General features: G+C 42.7%; 1 protein-coding gene across 5 annotated transcripts in view; it reads left to right on the forward strand.

The window, feature by feature from the left end:
* Positions 1–18,677, forward strand: part of IQSEC1 (IQ motif and Sec7 domain ArfGEF 1) — a 695,018-nt gene that overhangs the window by 321,845 nt on the left and 354,496 nt on the right. The window contains exon 1 of one of the 5 annotated variants that reach the window (XM_069206627.1): positions 5,748–6,025. The exons of the other annotated variants lie outside the window; for them this stretch is intronic. The gene's annotated coding sequence lies outside the window, so the exon portion shown is untranslated. Of the gene's footprint in view, positions 1–5,747; positions 6,026–18,677 lie in introns of those variants that run through there. 5 annotated transcript variants of the gene reach the window in all.

Consider the following 18,677-nt stretch of genomic DNA (forward strand, 5'->3'; position numbering starts at 1 on the left):
GACTCAGCTGAAGCTGAGTCCCAACATGGCTGCCAACGCTTCCTTGTTGAAGTGTTGGCAGCCAATCAGATCTCAACACAAGATCAGGAGAGTTTGCGGAGCCTTTGCTTCCCTATATATACAAATTAGGATGTTCTTTATTTCTCTAAAACTAATGAATGGATTTACACCACATTACATGAAGGTCCCTTTCTGGACCAGGCCCCAGCTTTCTGACAAATTTGGTGTAATTTCGTCCAGTGGTTTCTGTGCTCTCGCTGTTCACAATCCCTATGGAAAAATGAATGGTGGAAAAAGCGTTTTGGGACCCTCCCCTTTTTCTCGGCCCCTGCTTGACGGATAACCCCGAAACTTTCCAGACAGATACTGAAGTGAGCTTTGTATTCTCCTGGAAAGTGTTGTGAAGATTCATCAAATGGTGCCAAAGTTATTAGCAAAACGATTTTTATATAGAAACTAGGTCCTAACTATAACTACTGAGTGGCGATATATATATATATATATGTATGTATACATATATATATATAGATATATATATATATATATATATATACATACATATATATGTATATATATCGCCACTCATATATATATACTTTTTTCACTGAAAAAACAAAGGTTACAGGGGTGGTATAGTTAGGAAATAGAATTTAAAAAAACCTTAGAAAGTCACACAAAAAAATAATATTGCAGGGGTGTTATAGTTAGGCTCAGATTATACATACACAAAACCATAGAAATTCAGCAGTTATTTTGATATGAGCTAACTATAACTTATGCCCCAGCAATGCCCTGCTTATGACCTCACATATTACATCACTCATGACATGGTCAGTGACATCACTGATGCCATCACGGATGAGATCTTAACTGACAAAGGGTGGCTGAGGCTGCCGTCGATGTCCTGGGGTGTTTTCATAGTCATTAATGGACTTTGGCTGCTTACAGCATGCAAAGATGAACTGAAAAGCCAACTTGTGAAGTGGTTTTCAGATTGCATTGCCTGCCACCGTGTGATTCTGGCTCCTCACTGGGTGATTGTGTGAAGGGAGCCGAAATCGTGTGACGCACAGTGGCACTGTGTGAGTTGGCAGGTGTGATTTACTGAAACTGAGTTCGTATTGTCCTCATTGTTCATCAATATGGTGACCTGCAGCTCCCACCAACATCAAAGACCTTACACATTGGAGTTTACATCCCCCTCTCTTCCAGCTTTGTATAACATGATCAGGCATCCTCTAGGATGTCCTTCCACCTTCATGTACAAGACCCCATATGCTTCTGCTCCGAGTATGAGCTTATAAATATTGACAAATACATCTAATCAAGAAATCCATCTAGTTACCTGTTAATAGATTTGTTTTTGGAGGAGCAATTTTAACAAAACTGAATATTTTGAATTGCATCTTTTTAAGTGACTTTCTATTAATGTTAGTGTGAGACGATCTGGAGAGCCCCAAATAACACCTATATTGATTCCCACCATATAAACTGTTACCGCAGACGTTCTACACTGCTCTATCTCTTGGAGCCTCACTTTGTTATGTTACTTTTAAACCTGTAACTAACTCTTGCTACAGTTCCTAAAATGTACATTTTGATATTACATAACTTGTGAACACCAGTATGTGTGTATAATGAGCCTCCTAAGGAATGTGGCCAAACATGACCGCCCTTTTTCAGCGTCTTACCCAAAAGAGAGCACTGCAACTGCAAATAGACATAAAATGTTTAGTTTATTCTGAGTCTTGCTAGCAGAATATTTCAATGTAGAATTGTCTTTCAATTCCTTATTATATTTAGTATGGTCCTAGTATGAGACACCTCGCTTTAGCATTTTGAGAGCATCCTCCGTATTAGGGTGGCCCTATTATTAGCATACTCTGCTCATCCCACACCTTACATGATGCCGTCTTTTGAATATTACAAGCATCCCAGGTGCTTTAGTGGCCCTGACGTAAGAAGGACCTTCTTTGTGACCGGTGGGCACCTTAGGCATTGTAATGCTACTCTTTGATTTATTGTGGGCATCATTGTCATTATGATTTGACCTCGTTGGCACATGACAGAAATCCTAGGCTTCCTGCTGCCTCTAGCATATAGTGGCCAATTGTGGCTTCTGATGAGCATGCTGATAAAGAGTGGGCATATCTGACATTTGTTAGCAAGCTCAAGCATATGGAGGGCATCCATGACAGAGGGCACTTTCTGCTATGACCGTTATTGTATTAATCATTTGGAGGCAGTTCACCATCTATGTTGATTAGACTTTGACCATGTCTGTGATTGCTCTTCAATAAAGCAATCTTTTATTTTTATGCAGCCCGTTTTCGTTGAAGGAAAATAGAATGCATTTCAAAGAGAAAAATTAAAAGTTTTCTTTTAATTTTTAAGAGTACACAGTGGGCCGTGGGGCCACTACCTGCTTTTGAAAAATGTTTTTACAACCATTTTCAATGGTGACGGTGTCCCTTGGGATCCTCTTCCTATTTGTGAATGGGTTACCACCAACTTTAGGTTGTTGGTAAAGTGCAAATGTTTTGCAACCACATTTCGGTTGCAAAACATTCACACACACCACTGGGATTCGGTACTAGGAAGGGATGCCCTAAACACGCCCCTTCCAAATACCGAATCGCAAACCCAATTTGCGATTCGGTAATAAGTTACCGTATCACAAGTAGGGCTTTGTACATTTCAAAAAGCCTTCTGTGTCTGCAAACAGGGCAATTCTGCGAATCGGCCCATTTGTGAACACAAAAATATTTTGTATACCTGGCCGCTAGTGTAGTACTCCCCGCTCGGCTATCTATCGTAATATAATTTTCCCCCATGACCTCCAAGCAGATCTTGTGTTATACTATATGACTGAAAATATATTTATAAATGAAAGAATGGGAAAATTAGATGTGGCATTATAGCATTTGCAAAATTGCATAATATTCAATGAACTGTCTGTAAAACCTATGGCTTTCGCCAACTTTTGTGGAAATGTAGCTGAAAAATACATGCTTTGCCGCCGTTTTTTTTGGAGCCGAAGCCCCAACACTCTTGTGAAGGTTATACCTGTTAGGCATGCTAAGGAACTATTGGACTATTTCATACCTGCCTGCTAAGAACTGCCTGGAAAGCCCATGGCTTTTTATCCAAATTAGTTGAAAACTGTACCCGCATTTAATAACTGTATTGGTGTGTAGAACCCTCACAAACCTTTTCGTGGGAAGGGGCGAAGGCTTGCTTCACTCACTCCATAGAATGTGGCCCAGCTTTAAAAGGTCACCTGCTGCTACTGATATTTACACAGAAAAGGCTTATCTTGTTTAATGCTAAGCCACCAAGGTTCCCTTACCCCCTTTCCAGTACAGTGGAGCCTCTTCAGCACACTGCTTTCACTCGCTTCTGACATGTGCGATGTCAAAGTATCCTTTATGAAGGATGTGTGCACCTGCAGTGGAACGAGGCACACTGTGTGTCTCCTGCTGAGTCAACTTTTACATAAGGGCCTTCTTCCTGTCAGAGGAGTGATCCATCTCCTGAGTCACAAGCAGTCCGTGCCATACATTCAGGTCACGTGGATCCATTGGATTCCAAAGCAGAGAGCTTCCCTTCGCCTCCACAGCAATCAGTGAACTGGCAACCGCTTACAGCGTCTAGCACATCTGCCAGGCTGCCTGCCTGTGCCCAAAGAGGACCTTCCCCTACACAGAAGAGCCTCCCCTTCAGCTCCTGAATTCCTTAAGAAGCTGAGGATCTGGCTTTTTCGTGTAGTCCCACTATGCCCTACATGTGGCTAGACTCACACCCAGCGTCGGGATACCCTCCTGGGTGAAGGTGTGTTCTACAAACCTGCACAACATAACAATGATTGATCTGCAAGGTGGATCCTGTTCTTAGTTGCAAAAATGTGTGAAAACGGTCATTTTTGCACCAGAAAAGATTGATCACCTACACACAACACATAAAGCGTCAATAGCCCTCGGTAGCGGAAACTAGCCCCAAAATAGGCCTTGCCAGAGCTCTAGCGGTGTTAATTCCAACTGAGTAACACTAGTGATCATGTAGCATACACCTTTTCTCCTGTTCATTACACAGATATGTATCCCTCTGTGTTATTATTCACCCTTTGTGGTTGTTTAGTATTAGCTTTTGTGCTTGTTTGGTATTAGCTTTCGACTTTTGCTTTCACTTTTCTTAAAGTATCACAAATATTAAACTGATAAGCATCAAAGAGGGCGAAAAACGTCGATGATTGTTGGCTACCTTTGAGAGGTGTCACTGATCGATAGTCACCTTTTAAGTGACATTATCTTTAGATTTTAACATTCTTCAAAATGTGGACTTTCCCTATTAACTGCCTGCATTCTTATATGGGCATAGCTTTCATTGGTGCAGCGTGTGCAGTAGCACCAGGGCCCGGAGGCCTGAGACGCCCACTGTAGCTTCGTTATTGTAGTGTTTTATCCTTGTGACAACAACCGGCGGGGGTCAGTTACTTCCTTGCACTAGGGCCCTCTCACTCTCCACCCTCTAGCATATCTATGTATGAAATAAATGGTTAAAATCCTTCAAGAATGTGCAGAAGAAGGTCTTTATGTTAAATGTACTTAAACGGGTTTATTTATTTCTGTTCCACGCCACATGGCGCTGAAATAGTTTACATGTTTGAAAATATTTACGAATTAAATTAAAAAATGAGATACTATGGCGACCCCAGGTCATCCTGCAGAAAAAAAGGAAAGAATGCAAGGTCGGTTTGCTTTTTGGACGGCGAAGAAAAACAGAGGCTTCCAGAGGAAAGCTCTCGCGGAGAGATCTGTTTCTTATTGTAGCAAAGAGTAAAGCCGGGATAATCTTACACAAACAGTCTTTAGAGCAAACCGCTGTTCCACGGGCAGACAGAAGTAAAGAAACTTCTAGAACCCGGACCTCTGTGGCTACCTGCAACCACGCGCTCGCTTGTTTTCACCATACGACTAGAATACAATTTAATGCCTGCAGTGATTTTCTTTAAATGCACCGTGTTGCCTCTGACCACCTGTTAGTGCGAAGCGGCCCTAAGAACCCTGCCTCAAACAGTAACATAATCTCCTCAGAATTACAGTCTACCAGATTACCACAGCGCAGAGACCTCGCTCAGACACCGATCTCCATCTGGAGGGCTGCTTTGGCAGGCTGGGCCCTCCCCCTCACTGCACGTTCCGCTTTTTTCCAGTAAGGTAGTGAAACTATTAAATAAGAAAGGCACATGTGTGCGTGGACTTTCCAGAGGATGGAAGCTGGGTCCCCTCTGTGAAACAAAGCGCTGATGGTATGCACTGTAACTCAAGAAGGCAGAAACCCGAGAGCCTGCAGCCTACCCGGAGAGTTAAACCGAAAGAGTTTTATTATTTATTGACACAGCCCTTCGGATGGGTTTGTTGGGGCAGCAGCGGCGGCCGAGGGCTGGAAAGGGCCGGTCTGTCCCATTTGACGTCTGTGGAATGTAGAGTTTGGACTCCAGGCCGGCGCAGCGCGTCCTGTGAGGTACCGAGGGTCGGTGGGTGCAGGTGGTATGACAGGCTTCCTCAGTGCCGGACGTGGCAGCGCCGAGGGGAGGGCCAGGGCCTCCTCTCTGCCCCACCACACACCTTGTTAAACCACCTGGCCTCGTGAGGTAACATCCCATGTGCTGACACACAGAGCTCGTGCGTCTGATCCCCGGATCTGTGAACCTGGAGGAGGCTTTGAGGGTGTCTGGGAGGTAAAGCCCTGCCTGTGTGTGTGGTGCCGGAGGAGCGTGCGCCTTAACCCGTCCCTGTCCGAGGCTCGCAGCCGGGCCCGCCCTGCAAGAGTCACTGTGTGAGGAAGAGGTAGCTGTCTCCCGGCGAGCAAGCTGGCATTTCACTCACTGCTCGCTCACGCTGCCAAGCGTGCCCCAGCCGGCTGCCGCCGGGGACAGGGAGCTGACCAATGGACGGCCTTCACGGTTCAAGTGCTCGACCACCACTGCCCAACCGCATCCCCCAGCACTGAACGGGACGACCCTGTAAGTACCATTCACACTGTCCAACCCGCACAGGACATTGGGACACCTGTTGTCTTCTGTGAAAATGACATTGAACGGTCTCCGTTTTTTATATGTGTCGAGTCTAACAGATAATGGTTTATTTTTGGTATAGACCTGATTTCTCTGAATAGTACTTCACGCCGCGTTTTTTCTCCAGTTTCTATGCGCAATAGGAGTCACTATTAATCAATCATGTGATGGTTGTCAAACGTCATGTTGTTACAGCTGGCCCTGTTTGATACCCAGGTATTGTGTTTACTGCAATTTCAGGTTATTTTAGACAAAATGAAAGGAACTTATGTAAATTAATTCATTAAACTCAATGGAATCGTTTTAACTAAGCAGGACCATTTATGACAGGATGGAAATGATACAGAAACTAATGAATCAGGTGATGTACAAACCTATTGTAAGGCACTCGTTCACTGCCGCAGCGGATTTGGTCCTGACTCCGGGCGATTATTGTTTCCGTTTGTGCACAGTTTGGGCTGCGTAATTCCTCTAGGCGTTACGTGGAGGAATTTGCCTGGGCAAGGGACTAATTGCAATTTGTGCTCGACCTGATACTGGAAATCAGGAGCAAACAGTTTGCATTCAGTTTCTAAGTTACCCCGGCACTTTGAATGAGGATGTAAATGTTGTTCATGTAATTGACCTTGGAAGAATGAAAGGTCAAGTTTACCAAGTAAGATTTGTACCTGTAACATGTAAGGTTAAACGCAGACACCTGAAGTGAATTCACTATCCGCACAGAAACAAGACTGCCTTCCAGTTTTGCTGCTCTGCAATTAAAACGGACTACATATCCCAGAATGCAAAGAACACAGTGGAATTGGGTGAGCTACTCAAAGCAGATGTAGGATAACGATAGATCCTTGGGCATAATACAACCTTTTCTTTATAGTGAATTGTATTCCTGGTCAGATATATAGATGTGCCAACGCTGTCTCTGCTCAGTCAGTCATCACACGAGTGTTAAATATCTTGCCTCCAGTAGGTCTCTTTAATGCCTTCAGTGCTTACAAAGGTGCCTTGAATACGGCTTTGTCTGGCTTTATTGCAAACAGTTGTAAGCAGTCACAGAATATTTGTGTGGATTCTGGACCAGGGTGCGCTGTCAAATTGCCAGCAGTGGGAGGCAAACCTGATCCCTGCTGCAGGAAGATGATGTTAGAGTTTCCTTTTGAAAATGTGGCCTGCTCTCATAGTTAAAACATCGACATTCAAGGAATGTTGGGACTAGCTGAAGGGCCTGTGTTGGTAATCATTTTTGCAGCTGGGCTGACATGGATTTATTCCCTCAGGGCTCCTTAGAGAAAACGGCAGACACGTGGCTCACTCATCGCCCAATGAAAACGCAGCGTTTGAGCAGACAAATGTTCACTAAGCCTAGACCACCTCCCCTCAAGGGTTTACGCCTTTTGCGTGACTTCGGAAAATAATCATTTGTGTGTAAAGCCTCGGGACGTCCTTGTAAAATAATCAAATCAACCCTTGAAAATGTAGAGTGGATATTTCTGCGTCAGCCACTAAAAGTAGGAATGTGTTTCAGTTTTCCAGTCTATACCTGTGTGGCTGTGTTCCAGAAATACGCCAAACTGTGCATTGACCTCTAATCGCTTTTCATTATGGGGCTGTGTGTCTCAGTAATGGATGGGGATCTTCGTGCCTCCAAGGGCCTTGTGTTTTGGGAGTCTGATGTGCTGGTAAATCCTCTGAATAGGAGCAGTAAATCACACTGTGGCACAGTTTGCCAGACAAGGGGCACCCAGCTGTAGTACTCCAGAGTAAACATCTTCTCACAGACATGGCTTTGTGCAGCTGTTTGGAATGCTGGGCCGCTGTTTGCTGCATCGCCCTCTAGGGACGCTGTGCATGCTCTGCGGGAATGTACAGCAACCACCTGCAACTGTTGTCCCTTCATGTTAACCTCGCGCTGCTCACCGAGTCACATGGTTAGGTTTAGTGCAGCCTTAAGTGTGAAAAGAAATGCAGACTAGAAATATTCCTTCATTTGCAGGGAACAGCCGAGTGGGGACAGGCTGGGCTGCAGGAAAATGTCCTGGCAAGCTGGTAGGGCTGGGTCAGGCTCAGCCAAATTCTAAAGTTCCTGGAATTTAACAGGCTTTTTCCGGTCCTGTCCCACTCACCAGTGACACTGGCCCCCTTGAAAATCCCTGATTCCCTAGTCGTCTTGCGATCATGGGGTCGACATTCAACATCCTTTGCCAATTTTAGCACTGCCCACTTCAGTGGCACCAGGCAAGATAATGAGTGGCAGGTGTTTAATTTTCTTTTATCAACCAACTGTGGCTTACGCCGTTGATATAAAAATGACTATGTTTTACCGCCAGTTTTTGTTATCTGTTCCAGTGTAGAGGTTGATTTCTCACATACATATGTATTACTTGTTTTGATACTGGGTGCCACTGGGAGGTGAGGGGGTGAAATCCATGCCCCTTCCCTACAGGAAACAAGTACTTTGCAAGGAAAATGGTTCCCCCATGCATTCCCTCTGTGGCACGCATTCCAATGCTAACCAACTAGGTTTTCACTTTAGAAATGCCAAAACATACTACATGTATGTGCTGCAACCTTTGGCTGCCCGAATGCACATGTTCACAGTTGAAGGCCACTTCTGTATAAGCAGTTTATTACACTCCATCTATTCACACAGGCTATTGACTGAATGTTACAGGAGTTGAACAATATAAAGAGATGGACATTGGTAACATTTATGAGTGGATATGAACACTAGAACTACAGTACATCGTCTGTCTTTTGTAGTGTGGTCATCTCGTTTGGTTTTCTTGCACGACAATATGTTTGCAAGATCTTTGAGTATATATGTTTTTTGGTGGCTGCTGTTTAAATGCATCTGGTTAAAGTTATAATTTTGGAGATTGGTGTTTCATCATCGAATTAAATATTGAGGGACCACTGGGCATGTACAGAGCTGAGATTTATTTGAAGGAAAAAGTGTGGTGCTGTCCTCCAATGGGGTGGGTCTTGAGATGGGGTTTTATCACCGCTAGAGAGACGAAGATAAAGTTATATCAAGGTGGGGGGAAGTGTTAGTGGGGCCACATGTGATGCTGGAATGGGATGCATGCTAGGGTCTACCAAGGAAGTGGTAAGCAGGTAGGTAAACCCTTCTGCCACAACACGATGATGACCTCTCACCCCTCCTCAGTGCATGATTGTGATAAATGGTACCTTCCTGGACCATCTAGCCAGTGATAAATATTGGTGGGCGGAGCCAGGTTTCATTGGAGGACAGCACATGTATCATACAAGCAATTTTCAGGCCCTGACTCATTTAGATCGCAATGCTTATGTACACTGACCACAAGAAGGTGTTTCTTTGCAATCATACATTTGGAAGGAGACATTTCAGCAAGAGATGGATCTCAAGAGGCAGGATTAAGCTGATATGAATTCAGAACCCCCTGTGTGGCTATTGGAAATGGATGCCCAGAAGCTTTCTGTCCCAAAGTTCCACAAAACCACTGCTGCTGGCTCGAAAGTCACCTGATCTGAGTGAAAGAGGCAACCCGAACACTTAGTGAGATAAGGTGCTTGCTGTATTACCTTAAAACCTCTTCTGGTACCAACAGACTGCTTCGAACAGGGTTGTATCAGGGATGACACAATAGAGCCTATTCACAAAGCCATTTTGGAGTTTGTAAATTAGTGCTACTGTAGTGTTTGTTTACGTACTCTTGCACGCCTATGTGAATTGCTCTCAAAACACCTAAAATGGGGCTAAAATTGAAATATTCAGGGAATATTCACATAAAGGTAGTATAAATAAGAACGTGCCGTCTTTGCACTTTTACTAATAGGGAGTTGTATGATCCACAAGTGTATGTATGAATTTGTAAAAGAGTGTTCTTGTAGTGATAGTTAGGTAGTCATAAATGCTTTTGTGAATCGGCCCCTTGGTCTTCAGTGCTTGGCCCATCTTCTTTTTCAAGAAGCCTCCCACTGGCCAAGGTCCAAGTGTGTCACGTGGAGGAAACTCGTTTTCTGTGTTGATCTATCTCTGCTGCGGGAAGTCACCTTGAAGGGGGGGGTGCGGGGAGGGCTGTATCTCACGTGGTGGTACTCAGATGGATCAGCAACAAAACGTGTATTGCTGAGACTGGGAGTAGGTGGACACACTGCTGTGCATGGGAATTGCTGGGATTTGTGCACTGCGCAAAGGGAGGCGTGAGACAAGTCCTTGATTGTGATTAAATAACAATTTTATGCATGCTCTGGTCAGGACCGCTGCGTGAATACGCGGGAAGCATCTGTTTCAAGAAAACATTGTGACTTATTTATAACTACATATCTAATGTTCATGCCAGTATACTTTTTTTTCGTCAATCTATTTTTGTTTTGTGCTATTTGCTGCATAGGTAAATAAGTAAACCGTGTCCTAAAGATGTCACATAGTTCACAAATACATTAATTGCTACACCGACAGATGTAACTATTGCAGTAACTTCCACCCAGGAGAAAAAAAACCAGAAAACAATGCAAAACAAATGTAATGCAATCAAAACTTCAGGGAAAGTCACCTTTGTGTAATTTAGAGATCCGACCTACTTCCCTGGGTGCTTGCTTGCTGCTGAATGTTGCACCCTTTGTGTTAAAAGCAGGGCGCGGCCCTCCATTTTAGCTTTCACAGGTGAAGAGTTCAGCGCCCCAAAGCTGGTGATTCATTACATGGGTGTCTCTCAGGTGAATTTTTAGTTTCATTAGCAAACAATGGCAGGTATCTGATTGCAAACATTTAACTAGTGGTTAACTCTAGTTTTGTAGCTGGTGAAGACCACCATTTCCCTCCCGAATAATGGTTTTCCAAGCAGCGAGTCGGTATCTTTTAACAAACATGCTGGAGTATAATCTTTCTGAGTTTGAGGGAAGGTAATTCATTAACTAGCACTTTCCTTAATTTAGATATTGACCTCATTTCTCGCTGGATTCAATACATTACCAGAAGTATAAGTGAAATAGATAAAACCTCGTCCTTATCTTCCTAAATTGGATGTAGGTGTTGACAGGGAGAACGAGGGGCTTGTCTGTGTGCTGGATTAACCAAAACACAGTGGTCCGGGTTTATCATGGTAAAGGAAAACGTCATTTTTTTGGAAGAGATTAACATCTAGCAGTGAAAGGAAATTGGGGTGTCCAATGTAGGTCCAGGAGAGGCAGATTCAGACTTGATTTTCAGGTTATCCATGGGTGATAAATGTATCTGTGTGATTATACCTGCTGCTCATTGATGTATCCATTGATTATCCAAAAGTCTTACAAGTATCTGGCCTTACATGGCCTTCATTGGACCTGCGTACACCAAGGAATCTTACGGTTCAAGCTTCCCAAATAATCCTGAAAAATGCAATGGAAAACAACTAAAATGGCGAACAGTTATATCATAGATCATGGTAACGTCTGTCAGTAATATATGCCATCTTTTATATTCACATATATTATTTATCTAAAAACGTGGCAACAGCCTGATTGCGTCCGGGAACGGGGAGGGGCGGGGGGATAATTTGCTCACACTGCCGGACTGAGGTTAATCAAATACTGGCTTCTTCCATAGAGACATTAAGGGGGTTATTCTAACTTTGGAGGAGGTGTTAATCCGTCCCAAAAGTGACGGAAAAGTGACGGATTTACCACCAGCCGTATTACGAGTCCATTATATCCTATGGAACTCGTAATACGTCTGGTGGTATATCCGTCACTTTACCGTCACTTTTGGGACGGATTAACACTCCTCCAAAGTTAGAATAACCCCCTAAATGTTGACAGCAGACACAAGGGTGGGGATGAGAAGAACGAAAAGTGAAGGATGGAATAGTTGAATTAATATCTAACACTAGTAATTACTCTGGACACATTCCAGTCCATTGTAGTGTTTTGCTCGGGGTGCTGCTACACACAGAAGCTAAATGAGTAGTGACAGCTCACCCAAAGAGCTATGCATGTACCCCCTGAACAGAAACAAAAGCAACCTAAGACGAAGTTCAGCATTAATGGAGGGGTGTAGCTGATGTTGTTGCAACAGGCGCAGTGCCACCAGGGCCTAAAGCCAAGGGAGGGCATTTAACCTTGATGACTGCGATGTTCACTACCCCAAGAACAGTCAGAAGGGACATTCACCTTGTTAGCACCAGGGCCCGCGGCACCCTTGCTACACTCCTGCCTTTACTAGCCACATAAAGTAACAAAACCTTTGCCTGTTCCTGGGAATACCCATTCAATTTAGGGTGAGACTGCTATGTACATCTGTGATCTCAGTGCAGTCCAGCTGGACATTTTCTGGAGTCCTGGCAGGAGGATGGGGGAGGAGGCAGGGTTCTAATGGTTAATTCACTCTGGTTTTTAGTATGACTTTTAAACAAGGCTCTGTTGACACAACTGTTTTGGTGCACGTGATGAAACCTTGGTAAATATTTAATAAAATGCTAGAAAACAATAAAATGACAAGCTCACAAGAAGCAATAGTTGACAGTTTATTTGTTTACCCATCCAGTTTTTAGGTTTTACCTGTATGGGGCATGCACCATTCATGGCTAGCAAGGTATACTCAATACATAGAGATGATTTTGGTCAGTCTGCATAAATAATTGCAGTGTTTTCCAAATTGTGGGTTACAAAGGGTTGCCAGAGTCCAAGTGATAAATAAAGATGCCTTTAAATCCTGAATTAATCCTCTCACATTTGCTAAAGACAGAGGCCAAATGTCAGGTTATGTTTTCTGTGGCTTTTTTTTACGATGGGATTGGTTTTAGGAAGTCCTCTCACTTTGCAGTCAGAGAAAGAAAAGTAAAGTGAATTATTTCACATTCTGGCTTGGGTACCTAATGTGTGAAAGGAAATGAAAAGCTGTAGGATGTCATTTTTTCCAAACACACAGCAAAATGTAAATACCTCTGAATGAACTTCAAACATTCAGCAGTTGTAATTATGTTGTGTGACAGAAACAAAGATTTTTAATTGGATCAGAGCAAATAAAGGTACTTTATTTGGTGATGCACAACCAGATTTCGATGCATTATCATTTATGTGCAACATAGTTTAATCTATAAAACTATATGTCTATGCAAAGTTTGTGACCATTTCAATGGAAAATGTGCTATCTGTAAATTACAGTGCTCTACCACACAAGGCTTTAGTTACATTAAAAATAGCCCATCTCTAGTCCATTAAAGCTAGGTGGGTCACAAAAGTTGGTCTACTAAAAGGCGGATCTTGGTTCTAAAAGTTTGGGAAGCACTGAGCTATAGACCTTTTCATCTTGGAATCCTTGTCCTTTGGTTGGTAGCATTGTTAATCACATCTTCCATCAGCCAACAGGAATATTTTGGTGTCATTGTTCTTCTGTTTACTCTTTAAATGTGTCCTTCCACCTCAATTGCAAATCACAAGGGCCTATTTTACAACCTGAAAGCTGCTGTTAACACTGGTAAGCAAGCACTGACAAAAGCACCTGAAACAATGGATAGTTTAGAAAAGGAAGCAAGCCTTTTTTGTTCCAGTCCTTTTCAGATGCTTTTGTCTGCAGTCACTTCCCAGCACATAAACAAGCATTAGGAAACACCACAGCTCTCAATACAAACATCACACACACACACACACACACTGGCTTTACCAATGCTTATTCAAGGTGCTTTTCTAGATTATGGAGGTAGGCTTTTGTTTTAGGATAGTGTTTCCAATTCTACGCAGACTTCCTGAAAAAAATAATTACCATGCTCTCTCTCTTTTCTCGGGCAATGAGAAAAAGCCCAGCTTGGACAAGCCCATACTGGGCTTGTCGCAGCCTCCAGCTGTGATCTAGCACGGTAAATAAGTCTTGAGAGCTACCACAAACTGCTGACCACTACTTTAAATATTTGTGTTGCTTCTGTCACTCCCTGTATAGGAAAAAATGGTTCTGTGGTTTGTGTGACACGTCCAGACACTCCTGATTTTTTATCCCACATGATTGAGTATCCTAGAATTTCCCATTTTCATTTTCCCTGAATATGTATCACACTAGAAATTCCTAGCAAACAAAGTGCTTCTGGCTAACAGTCAAAACTGATTGAAGATGTCAGACATGGTACGTGGACACTTGGCATTCATTCACAGCATCTGGTCTGAGAGACAAGGGCTTCCTCTAACTGACAGCTGAGAAGGATGGGGGTGTGATATCTTATTCTAAGGCATTAACGCCTTTGGGGGGGGGCAAAGGTGTAAGTATTGATATATTGTTTAATATCAAAGAGCATAGATGAAATATGAAGAATCACTGTGACTTCAAAACCAACAAAGTGACGTGTTAAAATGATTACACTGTATATACATCCTTAAGACTCAAATGTGCTGTAAATGTACACTATGCCTAGGGCAAGATCAGACTAGAATATTACAGTGTAGTAATTGCCCTGTGTCATATCAAAACTCTTGATAAGTTTTGCTAAAATTGTACACTGCCTATCTAATGCAATATATTCAGTTCTGTTCTGTTATGTGCATTTGTAAAGTGCACTGTCACCCGCAAGGGTATCCTCGCAATGAGCGTGTGTGTGCCTAGCCCTGCCTATGGTAGGTTGTTTAATTGAAAAGCCAGGTCTTCAGTTTCTTATGGAATTCAAGAAGAGAAAAAGAGCCTCTAATGTGGATTGGGAGGCCGTTCTACGCCTTTAGGAGTTATGTAAGAAAATGTCTGTCCACCTAATCTGGATCTATACCCGCATTGCATTTCTTTTTTAAAATGACTTCCGTGTTGCAAAGATTGCGACCATGTTGTATGTAAGCAAATCCTCTCACTATAACATGCTACCTCAATAAAGCGCTTCCATGCCTATGAGGCCTGCTTCACGCTTTACAAACCTAAAAAATTAACTGAAATAAAAATACAGCTTAATAAGGACCGCAAACTCAGTAGGTGAAGTCCCAAAGTGATATTTCTTAATGAAAACACAATGTGAGTCATCCCTCTGGAATCCTCCTATTTGTGGGTGGAGTATTTTTCCTTCACATACTCTGTAACCACTTCCTGTCGGTGACCCACGTGCCTGGCATGGTGCTCTTTCCACGTGTTCCTCTCCTGCCGAAGCTGTTCTGAGCTGTGTGGAACTGTCTCTCTGACTCACCCTGATACCTGCATGACGCTTTACGTAACTTCTCTGCAGTAAAGAAAGAGAGGGCACAAGACTGGGGCACGCCCACAAACATTAATATTTTCACAACAGCCTTCACGTGCTGTCAAAACAGATGGTATAATGGTAGGGTTTACCTGATGACACCATGACTGCCAGCTTCGGAATCCTGGAGACCGGGACTGGTGGTTGCACAAGAATATTGCATTATGTGTGTTACCGTCTGGTGCTCTACGCAACTCTTTTCCACGTGCATGTTAATCAAATGATTCCCAGATCTATTATATATAAACAGACAATGAACTTGGACTTAGTTGTTGTAAAAACAAGAGGTTGGTGTTTTGTTTTCATCACCTACAGATACTGTCTGCATAACTAACATATTTTGATGAGACATTTGTCCCCTGATCCCATCACACTCAACCCTGGAAAAACAAAGGTTCTGGGGCTGCAGCTGATATCCTGGGGTGTTATGCTACTCTTATTAGACATCTGTTGCTTACAACCTCCTTAGATGAGATGGAAATCCCCTGAGTGTAGAGGCTTCCAGTTCGACTTTCTCTGGTTGATGGTGTGATGGGAGCGGATGTCATGTGACACATTGTGTCACCATATGAGTTGGCACATCTGATTTTGTTACCAGTTCTATTAAAAAAGACAGAGTTGGCTCCAACCAGAGGAGTATTACCTTCTCACCTCATGCTGTTGGCTGTTCGGTGTATCATTCTGCCTCAGAAGGAGAACTTCCTCTGAGATGCCCAAGGGACTATTTTAAATCTGAAAAATACCTTCAAACATCCAATTCTTTATCTCATGCATAAATTGTCTACTAAATTCATTTTTTAATGTAGTAAGCCTTTTTTCAGTTTTTTATCAGTACTGGGGTACGATCCATTACCAACGTAGCATTTGTGCATGCCTGGGTATGCATGTTTTTTACATGAGAGCCAGATCAATTGTTTTTTCCAAAGCATCTTCAAGATAGTGCATCCTCTCATTGGCACTTTCCACACTCAGTAACCCCTGGGGTTAAGGGTGCTCGCAGCCTCCCATGAAAAATGATTTCCCATATATGATGTGTAACCTCCTGAGGATTTGTAATATCTGCAATATATAGCCTCGTTCCCTCTTCTACTTTGAGTTCATATTTAGAATCCGTAGACTCTTCTCATGAGACGTGGTTTCAACCATATTTTTAATGTTTCATGTTTCCACTGTTTAAATTCACAGTTCCAATACCTGTCGTTTTACATGTCACAGTGCGCCTCTTTTTACTCTACAAATTTACTTAGTACACTATGTAGTCAAATAGCTCCCTCACCCAGACGCCAAATCACACCCCACAGACATTCCACTGAAGCTCAAGCACAACTAGCCCACAAAGAAATTCCAACATTAAACCTACAGGTACAGTCACTAAAAAGTATACAGAAAAGGCCAACTGTTACACGGCCAAAACTCTAAGCTTCTGTGACTCTGGTGGGGGGAAAAAGCACACCCACGAGGAAAGGCATCTTGTGAAGTGCCCAGTATTTCTTGACTATACAGCTGGCAGAGATTCACGATGCAAATACTGAAAATTCAATATTTGCCCCTTCTCTACTGAGTAGCATCTAACCTTTAGTCTGTTTCGACTATAGCCCTCAATCCATTTATAAACTATAACCACAATCACCGGCGCCATCGCATGCCCACCACGTTGGACGCGGTTCTGCTGCTTTTTTTTAATACATTTGACGTCTACACAAACTCTGTTTCATCTCTATTTCTGAAGATGTGGTCTCCAAGTCGAGTGTCCCGGCTCCAGATGAGGCTCCGCCAGTGATGTGTACAGGGTCTAGATCTTAACTCTGCATTTTTACTGTAGCACTCCCTGTTTAATTGGTTATCCACCTTTAGGCCATCAGACATCAAAGCTACAATGTCCGCACTCTGTTTAGAGTCTTATCACGTCACCATTTATGTGCTGTTCCCCTGTGCTTTTGCGTTGTAGAGGCGTGGTCTACATTTCAGCATAAACCCACAAGTCACCTGTTTAGCATGTATGTTGTTCTTCAGGAATTTTCTCTTTTTGGAATATCACCTCAATAGAAGTGTTTTCTGAAAATGGGCCACCTAACCTGTCAGGCTTTCTGAGTAAAATGCATTCAGAAGTATTCAAATGAGCATTGATCCCCATGGTATAGATGTATTTATTTAAGCAGTTTTATTGAATGCTAAGGTTGTCCAAGGTCGTTGTAGTGCTTTTCAGCTGTTACAACTGTATATTAATAAAACACCAAAAATGATATACACAGGATCATGTGAAATGCAAAACATATTTACAAGTGTATAAAAATAATGGAATAACATAATAAATGAGAAAGTGTACAAGTAAATGTACTAAGGGATCAAAAAACTTTCTTTGGGGCTGACATCCCAGCAATAAATTAGGCGCACATAAAAAAGAGCAGCTAGCTGGAAGTCTCTCCCTATGAAGCGTGACACGTGCCGTGTGGTAGACAATATTATTATCTCAAAAAGGTTTATCCTGGACCAGATATTGTCCAGTGTAGTTGAGTTAGGTGGTACATTGGACCCTATCCACGGCACATCCGTGGTAAAGAGAAGACACACATGAAACAAATCAAAATGTTACATCTTAGCCAGCAGTTAGTAGGAACATCCTGGCCTTTCATTTGAAGGGTTCTGTGGGTAGAAGTAAGGTTCCACATATAAACTCAGTAAGAGAAGTTTTTGATATTTTTAACCACACACCCAAACCTACACCTTACAGTACTGCTTTCACTTACCAGTTGCTCAGTAGAACAGCCTGGCTTTTTCATGCAATCTCACCATTGACAACTAAAATGTGGATTTTTGAATCAGGAGGCGATCACTTTAATAGTAAGAAATGTTTGTGGTTGCATGCGTGGTTATTACTAAATAAATATTTTTAGTTATGTAACCAAACTTTACAGCTGTTCGGTTTAATGCAAAGGTTGTCAGGTTATGTAGGTCTCAGAAAGATCAAGAGATGAGTTCCCCACTTAAATCGTGATTTAAGGATTATTAAATCTGTCAAGTAGCATCCTTATTGTTGATTCCATATGGAATGCTTCAGGTTGTTTATAAACTTTAGTTGATTTATATCTTAACTTGGCAATCGAGAGAGGTGTCGGTAGGCCTAAAGGGAGAAGGATTACAAAATGCCTCGGTTTGCTCTGTAGATTAGAAAAGCCTTCAAATGTCTTTTCGGATGTGTCCAGGGCAGCAACAGGTTCCCAAGCAATTCGAGTAGTTATCTGAGAGGCTGGTGTTGTCCTTTCTTGATTTATAGCTTGTGGGAGTATTCCATGACGACTTAGTGTAAATATTTTAAGCTCTCCTCTGCTGCAATGGCCCTAGTGACCACCTGGAAGGCACCCTTCACTTTAACTCTTAAAATGGATTACTTGGCCCTGCCTATGTGAAAAGAACAAGAGCACCGAGGTGGTGGTCACCTC

Source organism: Pleurodeles waltl, chromosome 9, assembly GCF_031143425.1.
Source record: "Pleurodeles waltl isolate 20211129_DDA chromosome 9, aPleWal1.hap1.20221129, whole genome shotgun sequence".
Taxonomy (NCBI): domain Eukaryota; kingdom Metazoa; phylum Chordata; class Amphibia; order Caudata; family Salamandridae; genus Pleurodeles; species Pleurodeles waltl.